Raw genomic sequence first — 14,328 nt, forward strand, 5'->3', positions numbered from 1 at the left:
CGACCGTGTGTGGTTTCCAAGGGCTACGGGGCATGTCAAGGTTGACTACATTCTACCGTGTGTGCTTTCAAAGAGCGATGGTGGCATGCCACGCCCGACGTAGTCCGACCGTGTGCGGTGTCCAAGGGCGATAATGGCATGCCACGCTTGACGTCGTTCGACAATGTGTGTTGTCAAACCGCTACGCAGGCATGCCAGGCCCGATGTCGTCCAACCGTGTGTGTTCTCCAAGGGCTACTCTTGCATTCTACTCCCGACGTCGCCCGACCGTGTGTGTGCAGTACAAGGGTGATGATTGCATGCCACGCCAAACGTCATTTGACAGTGCGTGCTTTCTAAAGGCGATAATGGCATGCTACACCTGACACCGTTCATCTGTGTGTAGTGCAAGGGCGATGATGGCATTCCACGTCCGAGGTCGACCGACTGTGTGTGCTATCCAAGGGCTACGATGACTTGCCACACTTAACGTCATTCAACCGTGTGTGTTGTCCAAGGGCTATGATTGCATGCTACGCCCGGCGTCGTTTTACTGCGTGTGTAGTCCAAGGGCGACAATGGCATGCCATGCCCGATGTCGTTTGACCGTGCGTTCTTTCCAAGGGCTATTCTGGCATTCCACGTCCGACGTCGTCCAAACGTGTGTTTAGTCCAAGGGCGATGATGGTAAGCCACGCCCGACGTTGTCTGACCGTGTGTGCTTTCCAAAGGCGATGATGGAATGTCAGGCCCAACATCGTCCATCTGTGTGTGCAGTCCAAGGGCGATGATGGCATGCCACGCCCGACGTCGTCTTACCGTGTGTGATTTCCAAAGGCGATGATGGCATGCCACGCCCGACATCGTCCATCTGCGTGTGCAGTCCAAGGGAGATGATGGAATGCCACGCCCGACATCATTCATTCTTGTGTGCAGTTCAAGAGTGATGATGGCATGCCACGGCTGATGTCGTCCGACATTATGTGTTTTCCAGGCTATGATGACATGCCACGCGCGACATTGTTCGACCGTGTGTGGTTTCCAAGGGCTACTCTGGCATTCCACGCCCGACGTCGTCCGACCATGTGTGCAGTCCAAGGGCGATAATGGAATGCCACGCCCGATATCGTCATACAGTATGTGCTTTCTAAAGGCGATGGTGGCATGCCACGCCCGACATAGTCCATTTGTGTGTGGAGTCCAAGGGAGATGATGTCATGCCACGTCTGACATTGTCCGACCGTGCATGCGGTCCAAGGGCCATAATGGAAAGCCACGCCCTCTGTAGTCCGACCATATGTGTCTTCCAAGGTCTATGATGGCATGATACGCACAACGACATCCGACTGCGTGTGTAGTCCTAGGGCGATGATGGAAGGCCACGCTCGACGTCGTCTGACCGTGTGCGCTGTCCAAGGGCAACTCTGGCATTCCACGCCCGACGTCGTCCAAACGTGTGTGCAGTCCAAGGGCGATAATGGTATGCCACGCACGACGTCGTCTGCCCGTGTGTGCTTTCCAAAGGCGATGATGGAATGCCATGCCCAACATCGTCCATCTGTGTGTGCAGTCCAAGGGCGATGATGGCATGCCACGCCCGACGTCGTCTTACCTTGTGTGCTTTCCACAGGCGACGATGGCATGCCACGCCCGACATCGTCCATCTGTGTGTGCAGTCCAAGGGCGATGATGGAATGCCACGCTCGACGTCGTCCGACCGTGTGTGCTTTCCAAGGGCTACTCTGTCATTCTACACCCGACGTCATCCGACCATGTGTGCACTCCAAGGGCGATGATGGCATGCCACGCCCGACATCGTCCATCTGTGTGTGCAGTCCAAGGGCGATGATGGCATGCCACGCCCGACATCGTCCATCTGTGTGTGCAGTCCAAGGGCGATGATGGCATGCCACGCCCGACATCGTCCATCTGTGTGTGCAGTCCAAGGGCGATGATGGCATGCCACGCCCGACATCGTCCATCTGTGTGTGCAGTCCAAGGGCGATGATGGCATGCCACGCCCGACATCGTCCATCTGTGTGTGCAGTCCAAGGGCGATGATGGCATGCCACGCCCGACATCGTCCATCTGTGTGTGCAGTCCAAGGGCGATGATGGCATGCCACGCCCGACATCGTCCATCTGTGTGTGCAGTCCAAGGGCGATGATGGCATGCCACGCCCGACATCGTCCATCTGTGTGTGCAGTCCAAGGGCGATGATGGCATGCCACGCCCGACATCGTCCATCTGTGTGTGCAGTCCAAGGGCGATGATGGCATGCCACGCCCGACATCGTCCATCTGTGTGTGCAGTCCAAGGGCGATGATGGCATGCCACGCCCGACATCGTCCATCTGTGTGTGCAGTCCAAGGGCGATGATGGCATGCCACGCCCGACATCGTCCATCTGTGTGTGCAGTCCAAGGGCGATGATGGCATGCCACGCCCGACATCGTCCATCTGTGTGTGCAGTCCAAGGGCGATGATGGCATGCCACGCCCGACATCGTCCATCTGTGTGTGCAGTCCAAGGGCGATGATGGCATGCCACGCCCGACATCGTCCATCTGTGTGTGCAGTCCAAGGGCGATGATGGCATGCCACGCCCGACATCGTCCATCTGTGTGTGCAGTCCAAGGGCGATGATGGCATGCCACGCCCGACATCGTCCATCTGTGTGTGCAGTCCAAGGGCGATGATGGCATGCCACGCCCGACATCGTCCATCTGTGTGTGCAGTCCAAGGGCGATGATGGCATGCCACGCCCGACATCGTCCATCTGTGTGTGCAGTCCAAGGGCGATGATGGCATGCCACGCCCGACATCGTCCATCTGTGTGTGCAGTCCAAGGGCGATGATGGCATGCCACGCCCGACATCGTCCATCTGTGTGTGCAGTCCAAGGGCGATGATGGCATGCCACGCCCGACATCGTCCATCTGTGTGTGCAGTCCAAGGGCGATGATGGCATGCCACGCCCGACATCGTCCATCTGTGTGTGCAGTCCAAGGGCGATGATGGCATGCCACGCCCGACATCGTCCATCTGTGTGTGCAGTCCAAGGGCGATGATGGCATGCCACGCCCGACATCGTCCATCTGTGTGTGCAGTCCAAGGGCGATGATGGCATGCCACGCCCGACATCGTCCATCTGTGTGTGCAGTCCAAGGGCGATGATGGCATGCCACGCCCGACATCGTCCATCTGTGTGTGCAGTCCAAGGGCGATGATGGCATGCCACGCCCGACATCGTCCATCTGTGTGTGCAGTCCAAGGGCGATGATGGCATGCCACGCCCGACATCGTCCATCTGTGTGTGCAGTCCAAGGGCGATGATGGCATGCCACGCCCGACATCGTCCATCTGTGTGTGCAGTCCAAGGGCGATGATGGCATGCCACGCCCGACATCGTCCATCTGTGTGTGCAGTCCAAGGGCGATGATGGCATGCCACGCCCGACATCGTCCATCTGTGTGTGCAGTCCAAGGGCGATGATGGCATGCCACGCCCGACATCGTCCATCTGTGTGTGCAGTCCAAGGGCGATGATGGCATGCCACGCCCGACATCGTCCATCTGTGTGTGCAGTCCAAGGGCGATGATGGCATGCCACGCCCGACATCGTCCATCTGTGTGTGCAGTCCAAGGGCGATGATGGAATGCCACGCTCGACGTCGTCCGACCGTGTGTGCTTTCCAAGGGCTACTCTGTCATTCTACACCCGACGTCATCCGACCATGTGTGCACTCCAAGGGCGATGATGGCATGCCACGCCCGACGTCATTTGACCGTCTGTGCTTTCCAAGGGCGATGATGGCATGCCATGTCCGAGGTCGACCGATTGTGTGTGTTATCCAAGGGCTATGATGACATGCCATGCTCATTTTCATTCAACCGTGTGTGCTTTCCAAGGGATATGATGGCATGCCACACCCGACGTCGTCCGACCGTGTATGCTGTCCAAGGGCTACGCAGGCATGCCATGCCTGACTTTGTTCGACCCTGTGTGTTTTCCAAAAGCGATAATGGCATGCCACGCCCAACGTTGTCCGACCTTGTGTACTGTCCAAGGGCGATGATGGAGTGCCACGCCCAAAGTTTTTGATTCGTGTGTGCAGTACAAGAGTGATGATGGCATGTCACGACCGATATCGTCCGACATTATGTTTTGTCCAATAGCTATGATGGCATGCCACACTCGACATCGTTTGACCGAGTGTGCTATCAAAGGGTTACGCGGGTATGCCACGCCTTACTTCGTTTGAACGTGTGTGCGGTCCAAAGAAGATGATGGAATTCCACGCCCGACGTGTCCGACTCTGTGTGTTTTCCAAAGGTGATGATGGCATGACACGCCTGACGTTATCCGTCTCTGTGTGCAGTCCAAGGGAAATGATAGTATACCACTCCCGACGTCGACCGACCGTGTGTGTTGTTTAAGGGCTATGATGACATGCCACGCCTAACGTCGTCCAACCGTGTGTGTTGTTCAAGGGCTATGATGGTATGCCACGCCCAATGTCGTTCGATCGTGTGTGCTTTCCAATGGCAATGATGGCATGCCACGCCCAACATCTTCCGTTTGTGTGTGCAGTCTAAGGGCTAGAAAGGCATGCCACACCCGACGTTGTCCGACTGTGTGTCCTGTCCAAAGGTCATGATGGCATGCCACGCCCGATGTCGTCTGACCATTTGTATTGTCCAAGGACTTTGATGTCATGTCACGCCCGCCGTTGTCTTACAATGTGTGCTTTCCAAGGGCTACGCGGGCATGCAACGCACGACTTCTTCCGACCTGTGTGCTGACGAAGGGCGATAATGGCATGCCATGCCAAATTTCGCCGTTTGTGTGTGTAGTAAAAGGGCGGTGATGGCATGCCACGCCCGATGTCATTCGAATGTGTGTGGTGTGCAAGGGCTACGCAGGAATACCACGCCCGACGTCGTCTGATCGTGTGTGCTGTCCAAGGGCTATGATGGCAAGCCATGCCCGACATCGTCTGATCGTGTGTAGACCAAGGGCGATGATGGCATGCCGCTCCCGATGTCATCTTACCATGTGTGCTGTCCAAGGGCTACTCAAGCATTCCACGCTCGACGTCATCCAAACGTGTTTTCAGTCCAAGGGCGATGATGGTATGCCACTCCCAACGTCGTCTGACCGCGTGTGCGTTCCAAAGGCGATGATGGAATGCCAGGCCCAACATCGTCCATCTATGTGTGCAGTCCAATGGCGATGATGGCATGCCACGCTTTACGTCATCTTATCGTGTGTTCTTTCCAAGGGCGATGATGGCATGCCACACTCGACATCGTCCATCTGTGCGTGCAGTCCAAGAGAGATGATGGAATGCCACGCCCGACGTCGTCCGACTGGTGTGCTGTCCAAGGGCTTCTTTTGCAATCCACGCCCGACGTCGTCCGACCGTGTGTGTAGTCCAAGGGCGATGATGGCATGCCACGTCCGAGGTCGACCGATTGTGTGTGCTATCCAAGGTCTATGATGACATGCCACACTCAATGTCATTCAACCGTGCGTGCTGTCCAAGGGCTATGATGGCATGCCACGCCCGACGTCGTCCGACCGTGTATTCTGTCCAAAGGCTACGCAAGCATGCCATGCCCGACTTCGTTCGACCGTGTGTGCTGTCCATTGGCGATGATGGCATTCCACGCTCGAGGTTGTTCGACCATGTGTATTGTCCAAGGGCGATGATGGAGTGCCACTCCCGAAAAATTTTATTCGTGTGTGCTGTACAAGAGCGATGATGGAATTCCATGACCGATATCGTCCGAAATTATGTGTTGTCCAATGGCTATGATGACATGCCACACCCCACGTTGTCCGACCGTGTGTTCTGTCCAAGAGCTATGATGTCATGCCACACCCGGCGTCGTCTGACAGTGTGTGCTGTTCATTGGCTACGCGAGCATGCCATGCCCGACTTCGTCCGACCGTGTGTGGTGTCCAAGGTCCATGATTGCATGCCAGGCCCGACGTCGTCCGACGATGTGTGCTGTCCAAAGGCCATGATATCAAGCTACGCCTGATGTTATCCGACTGTGTGTGTTGTCCAAGGGCTATGATTGCATGCCACACCCAACTTCATCCTTGCGTGTGCAGTACAAGGAAGATGATGGCATGCCACGCCCGACGTCGTTCGGTCGTGTGTGCTGTCCAAGGGCGATGATGACATGCCACGTCTGATGTCATCTGACCGTGTGTCTTGTCAAAAGGCAATGACGAAATTCCACGCCCAATTTTATCCGACCGTATGTGTTGTCCAAGGGCGATGATGACATGCCACACCCAAAATAATCCGTTTGAGTGTGCAGTTCAAGGGGGATGATGACATTTAATGCCCGACATCATCCGACCGTGTGTGCTGTTCAAGGGCCATGATGGCATGCCACGCCCAACTTCGTCCGACCGTGTGTTCTTTGCTTGGTCTATGATGTCATGAAACGCCCGACGCCTTCTGACTGGGTGTGTTGTCCAAGAGCGATGATGACCTGCCACGCCCAAAGTCGTCCAATCTTATGTGCTGTTTAAGGAATATGATGGCATGCGACGCCCGACGTCGTTCGATAGAGTGTCTAGTCAAAGGGAAATAATGGAATGTAACACCCGATTTCGTCTGACCGTGTGTGTTGTCCAAGGTCTATGATGGCATGCAACGCCAGATGTCGTCCGTGTTTGTGTGCAATACAAGAGCGATGTTGGCATGGCACGCCTGACGTCGTCCAACCGTGTGTCCTATCCAACGGCCATGATGCCATGCCACTCCTGACGTCGTCCGACAATGTGAGATTTCCAAGGAATACGCAGGCATGACACGTCCTGACTTCGTTCGACCGTTAATGATATCCAAGAGCGATGATGGCATGCCACGCTCAACAATGTTTGAGCATGTGAGCTTTCCAAGGTAGATGATGGCATGCAACGCTCAATATTGTTAATTCGTGTGTGTAGTACAAGGGCAATGATAGCATGCCCCGACCGGCGTCTTCCGACCGTACGTGTGTTCCAATGGGTATGATGACATGCAACGCAAGACATCATTCGACCGTGCGTGCTATTCAAGGGCTATGATTGCATGCCACGCCCGACGTCGTCCGACAGTTTGTATTGTCAAATGGCTATGCATGCATGCCACGATCGATGTCGTCTGACCTTGTGTGTTGTCTAAGGGCCATGATGGCATGCCACGCCCGACTTCATCCCGACCGTGTGTACTTTCCAAGGGCTATGATGTCATGCCACGACCGACGTCGTACGACCATATGTGCTGTCCAAGGGCCGTGGTAGGATGCCACGTTCAACATCGTCCGACCGTGTGTGCTATTCAAGGGCTAGAATGGCATGCCACGCCTGACATCGTCCCACCGTGTGTCAGGTCGAAGGGCCATGATGGCAGCCATGCCCGACGTCATCTGACTGTGTGTGTTGTCCAAAGGATTTGATGGAATGTCACGATCGATTCGTCCGACCATGTGTTCCGTCCAAGGTCTACGCGAGCATGAAATGACCGACTTTGTTTGGCCGTGTGTGCTGTCCATGGTCCATAATAGCATGCCTCGCCCGACGTCATCCGACTGTGTGTGCTTTTAAAGGGCTATGATGTCATGCAACCCTCGAAGTCGTCCGACCGTGTGTGTTGTTCAAGGTCTATGATAGCATGCCACGACCAACATCGTTTGTTTTGGTGTGCAGTCCAAAGATGATGATGGCATGCGATGCCCGATGTCATCCAATCGTGTGTGCTGTCCAAGGGCGATGATGGCATGCCACGCTCGACGTAGTCTGACCGTTTGTGTTGTCCAAGGGCGATGATCGCATGCCACGTCTGACACCGTTCATCTGTGTGTGTAGTGCAAGGGCGATGATGGCATTCCACGTCCGAGGTCGACCGACTGTGTGTGCTATCCAAGGGCTACGATGACTTGCCACGCTTAACGTCATTCAACCGTGTGTGTTGTCCAAGGGCTATGATTGCATGCTACGCCCGACGTTGTCTGACTGCATGTGTAGTCCAAGGGCGACGATGGCATGCCACGCCCGACGTCGTTTGACCGTGCGTTCTTTCCAAGGGCTACTCTGGCATTCCACGTCTGACGTCGTCCAAACATGTGGTTAGTCCAAGGGCGATGATGGTATGCCACGCCCGACGTCGTCTGACCGTGTGCTTTCCAAAGGCGATGATGGAATGCCAGGCCCAACATCGTCCATCTGTGTGTGCAGTGCAAGGGCGATGATGGCATGCCACGCCCGACGTCGTCTTACCGTGTGTGATTTCCAAAGGCGATGATGACATGCCACGCCCGACATCGTCCATCTGCGTGTGCAGTCCAAGGGAGATGATGGAATGCCACGCCCGACATTGTTCATTCTTGTGTACAGTTCAAGAGTGATGATGGCATGCCACGGCTGATGTCGTCCGACATTATGTGTTTTCCAGGTTATGATGACATGCCACGCGCGACATTTTTCGACCGTGTGTGGGGTCCAAGGGCTACTCTGGCATTCCACGCCCGACGTCGTCCGACCATGTGTGCAGTCCAAGGGCGATAATGGAATGCCACGCCCGATATCGTCATACAGTATGTGCTTTCTAAAGGCGATGATGGCATGCCACGCCCGACATAGTCCATTTGTGTGTGGAGTCCAAGGGAGATGATGTCATGCCCCGTCTGACATTGTCCGACCGTGCATGCGGTCCAAGGGCCATAATGGAAAGCCACGCCCTCTGTCGTCCGACCATATGTGTCTTCCAAGGTCTATGAGGGCATGCTACGCACAACGACGTCCGACTGCGTGTGCAGTCCTAGGGCGATGATGGCATGCCACGCTCGACGTCATCTGACCGTGTGCGCTGTCCAAGGGCTACTCTGGCATTCCACGCCCGCCGTCGTCCGACCATGTGTGCAGTCCAAGGGCGATAATGGAATGCCACGCCCGATATCGTCATACAGTATGTGCTTTCTAAAGGCGATGATGGCATGCCACGCCCGACATAGTCCATTTGTGTGTGGAGTCCAAGGGAGATGATGTCATGCCCCGTCTGACATTGTCCGACCGTGCATGCGGTCCAAGGGCCATAATGGAAAGCCACGCCCTCTGTCGTCCGACCATATGTGTCTTCCAAGGTCTATGAGGGCATGCTACGCACAACGACGTCCGACTGCGTGTGCAGTCCTAGGGCGATGATGGCATGCCACGCTCGACGTCATCTGACCGTGTGCGCTGTCCAAGGGCTACTCTGGCATTCCACGCCCGCCGTCGTCCGACCATGTGTGCAGTCCAAGGGCGATAATGGAATGCCACGCCCGATATCGTCATACAGTATGTGCTTTCTAAAGGCGATGATGGCATGCCACGCCCGACATAGTCCATTTGTGTGTGGAGTCCAAGGGAGATGATGTCATGCCACGTCTGACATTGTCCGACCGTGCATGCGGTCCAAGGGCCATAATGGAAAGCCACGCCCTCTGTCGTCCGACCATATGTGTCTTCCAAGGTCTATGAGGGCATGCTACGCACAACGACGTCCGACTGCGTGTGCAGTCCTAGGGCGATGATGGCATGCCACGCTCGACGTCATCTGACCGTGTGCGCTGTCCAAGGGCTACTCTGGCATTCCACGCCCGCCGTCGTCCGACCATGTGTGCAGTCCAAGGGCGATAATGGAATGCCACGCCCGATATCGTCATACAGTATGTGCTTTCTAAAGGCGATGATGGCATGCCACGCCCGACATAGTCCATTTGTGTGTGGAGTCCAAGGGAGATGATGTCATGCCCCGTCTGACATTGTCCGACCGTGCATGCGGTCCAAGGGCCATAATGGAAAGCCACGCCCTCTGTCGTCCGACCATATGTGTCTTCCAAGGTCTATGAGGGCATGCTACGCACAACGACGTCCGACTGCGTGTGCAGTCCTAGGGCGATGATGGCATGCCACGCTCGACGTCATCTGACCGTGTGCGCTGTCCAAGGGCTACTCTGGCATTCCACGCCCGCCGTCGTCCGACCATGTGTGCAGTCCAAGGGCGATAATGGAATGCCACGCCCGATATCGTCATACAGTATGTGCTTTCTAAAGGCGATGATGGCATGCCACGCCCGACATAGTCCATTTGTGTGTGGAGTCCAAGGGAGATGATGTCATGCCCCGTCTGACATTGTCCGACCGTGCATGCGGTCCAAGGGCCATAATGGAAAGCCACGCCCTCTGTCGTCCGACCATATGTGTCTTCCAAGGTCTATGAGGGCATGCTACGCACAACGACGTCCGACTGCGTGTGCAGTCCTAGGGCGATGATGGCATGCCACGCTCGACGTCATCTGACCGTGTGCGCTGTCCAAGGGCTACTCTGGCATTCCACGCCCGCCGTCGTCCGACCATGTGTGCAGTCCAAGGGCGATAATGGAATGCCACGCCCGATATCGTCATACAGTATGTGCTTTCTAAAGGCGATGATGGCATGCCACGCCCGACATAGTCCATTTGTGTGTGGAGTCCAAGGGAGATGATGTCATGCCCCGTCTGACATTGTCCGACCGTGCATGCGGTCCAAGGGCCATAATGGAAAGCCACGCCCTCTGTCGTCCGACCATATGTGTCTTCCAAGGTCTATGAGGGCATGCTACGCACAACGACGTCCGACTGCGTGTGCAGTCCTAGGGCGATGATGGCATGCCACGCTCGACGTCATCTGACCGTGTGCGCTGTCCAAGGGCTACTCTGGCATTCCACGCCCGACGTCGTCCAAACGTGTGTGCAGTCCAAGGGCGATAATGGTATGCCACGCACGACGTCGTCTGCCCGTGTGTGCTTTCCAAAGGCGATGATGGAATTCCATGCCCAACATCGTCCATCTGTGTGTGCAGTCCAAGGGCGATGATGGCATGCCACGTCCGACTTCGTCTTACCTTGTGTGCTTTCCAACGCGATGATGGCATGCCACGCCCCACATCGTCCATCTGTGTGTGCAGTCCAAGGGCGATGATGGAATGCCATGCCCGACGTTGTCCGACCGTGTGTGCTTTCCAAGGGCTACTCTGGCATTCTACACCCGACGTCATCCGACCATGTGTGCACTCCAAGGTCGATGATGGAATGCCACGCCCGACGTCGTTTTACCATCTGTGCTTTCCAAGGGCGATGATTGCATGCCACGTCCGAGGTCGACCGATTGTGTGTGTTATCCAAGGGCTATGATGACATGCCATGCTCATTTTCATTCAACCGTGTGTGCTTTCCAAGGGCTATGATGGCATGCCACGCCCGACGTCGTCCGACCGTGTATGCTGTCCAAGGGCTACGCAGGCATGCCATGCCTGACTTTGTTCGACCGTGTGTGTTGTCCAAAAGCGATTATGGCATGCCACGCCCAATGTTGTCCGACCTTGTGTACTGTCCAAGGGCGATGATGGAGTGCCACTCCCAAAATTTTTGATTCGTGTGTGTAGTACAAGAGTGATGATGGCATGTCACGACCGATATCGTCCGACATTATGTTTAGTCCAATGGCTATGATGACATGCCACGCTCAACGTTGTCCGACCGTGTGTGCTGTTCAAGAGCTATCATGACATGCCACGCCCGACGTCATCTGACAGTGTGTGTTGTCCATTGGCTACGCGAGCATGCCACACCTGACGTCGTCCAACCGTGTGTGTTGTCCAAGGGCCATGATGGCATGCCACGCCCGACTTCATCCCTACCGTGCATACTTACCAAGGACTATGATGTAATGTCATGCCCGATGTCGTACGACCGTATGTGCTGTCCAAGGGCCTTGGTTGGATGCCATGTTCAACGTCGTCCGATCGTGTGTGCTATCCAAAGGCTTTGATGGCATGTCACGATCGAGTCATCCGATTGTGTGTGCTGTCAAAGGGGTACGTGGGTATGCAACGACCGATTTTGTCTGGCCGTGTGTGTTGTACAAGATACATAATGGCATGCCTCGCCCGACGTCGTCCGATCGTGTGTGCTTTATAAGGGATATGATTTCATGCAACGCCCGAAGTTGTCCGACTGGTGTGTTGTCCAAGGTCTATGATGGCATGCCATGCCCAACATTGTATGTTTGTGTGTGCAGTCCAAAGACGATGATGGCATGCGATGCCTGATGTCGTCCGACCGTGTGTGTTGTTTAAGGGCGATGATGGCATGTCACGCTCGACGTAGTCCGACCATTTTTGCTGTCCAAGGGCGATGATCGCATGAAACGCCCAACATTGTTCATTTGTGTGTGCAGTACAAGGGCGATGATGGCATTCAACGACCGACGTCGTTCGACCATGTGTATTATCCATGGGCTATGATGAAATGCCACTCTCGACGTCGTGTGATCGTGTGTATTGTCCAGGGGCCTTCGTTGCATGCGAAGACCAACGTCGTCTAACCTTGTGTGGTGTTTAAGAGAGATTATGGCATTCCACGACAGACGTTGTCCGTCTTTGTGTGCAGTCCAAGGGCAACGATCGCATGCCACGCTAAAAGTCATCCGATTGTGTGGGTAGTGAAAGGGCGATGATGGCATGACACACCCGACGTCATCCGATCGTGTGTGCTGTCCAAGGGCCATGATGTCATGCCACGCTCTACATCATCCGACCATGTGTGCTTTCCAAAGGCGATGATGGCATGTCACGGCCAACATCGTCCATCTGTGTGTGCAGTCAAACTGCGATGATGGCATGCCACGCCCAAGGTCGACCAATCGTGTGCTGTCCAAGGGCTATGATGGCATGCCACACCCGACATCGTTTGACCGAGTGTGCTGTCAAAGGGTTACGCGGGTATGCCACGCCTTACTTCGTTTGAACGTGTGTGCTGTCCAAAGAAGATGATGGAATTCCACGCCCGACGTGTCCGACTCTGTGTGATTTCCAAAGGTGATGATGGCATGACACGCCTAACGTTATCCGTCTCTGTGTGCAGTCCATGGGAAATAATAGTATACCACTCCCGACGTCGACCGACCGTGTGTGTTGTTTAAGGGCTATGATGACATGCCACGCCTAACGTCGTCCAACCGTGTGTGTTGTCCAAGGGCTATGATGGTATGCCACGCCCAATGTCGTCCGATCGTGTGTGCTTTCCAATGGCAATGATGGCATGCCACGCCCAACATCTTCCGTTTGTGTGTGCAGTCTAAGGGCTAGAAAGGCATGCCACACCCGACGTTTCCTGACCGTGTGTGAAGTCTAAGGGCGATAATGGCATGCCACACCCGACATCGTCTTCCTATGTGTGATGTCTAAGGATCATGATGGCATGCCACGCCCGACGTCGTCCGACTGTGTGTGCTTTCCAAAGGCGATGATGGCCTCCCACATCTTACATCATCGGTCTATTTGTGCAGTCCAAGGGCGATGATGGCATGCCATGTCAAAGGTCGATCGACCGTGTGTCCTGTCCATGGGCTATGCTGACATGCCACGCCCAACGTCGTTCAACTGTGAGTGATGTCCAAGGGCTATGATGGCATACCACGCACGATGTTGTCCGACCGTGTGTGTTGTCCAAGAGCGATGACGGCATGCCACGCCCGACATAGCCCAACCATGTGTACTGTCCACGGGCAATGATGGAATGCCACGCCCGACATCGTTCATTTGTGTGTGCAGTACAAGAGCGATGATGGCATGCAAAGCCCGGCGTCATCCATTTTTTTTGTGCAGTCCAAGGGCAATGATAGCATGTCACACCCGACATCGATCGACCGTGTGTGTTGTTCAAGGGCTATTATGACATGCCATGCCTAACATCGTCCAACCGTGTGTGTTGTCCTAGGGCTATGATGGCATGCCACCCCCGACGTCATCCCACCGTGTGTGCTTTCCAAGGGACGTGATGGCATACCACGCCCGACATCGTCCAATCGTGTGTGCTTTCCAATGGTAATGATTGCATGCCACCCCCAACATCGTCCTTCTGTGTGTACAGTCTAAGCGCTAGAAAGGCATGCCACACCCGACGTTGTCTTACTGTGTGTCCTGTCCTATGGTAATGATGGCATGCCACCCCCGACGTCATCCCACCGCGTGTGCTTTCCAAGGGACGTGATGGCATACCACGCCTGACATCGTCCAATCGTGTGTGCTTTCCCATGGTAATGATTGCATGCCCCCCCCAACATCGTCCTTCTGTGTGTACAGTCTAAGCGCTAGAAAGGCATGCCACACCCGACGTTGTCTTACTGTGTGTCCTGTCCTATGGTAATGATGGCATGCCACCCCCGACGTCATCCCACCGCGTGTGCTTTCCAAGGGACGTGATGGCATACCACGCCTGACATCGTCCAATCGTGTGTGCTTTCCCATGGTAATGATTGCATGC

The sequence above is a fragment of the Solanum pennellii genome, chromosome 2 (genome assembly GCF_001406875.1).
Source record: "Solanum pennellii chromosome 2, SPENNV200".
Taxonomy (NCBI): domain Eukaryota; kingdom Viridiplantae; phylum Streptophyta; class Magnoliopsida; order Solanales; family Solanaceae; genus Solanum; species Solanum pennellii.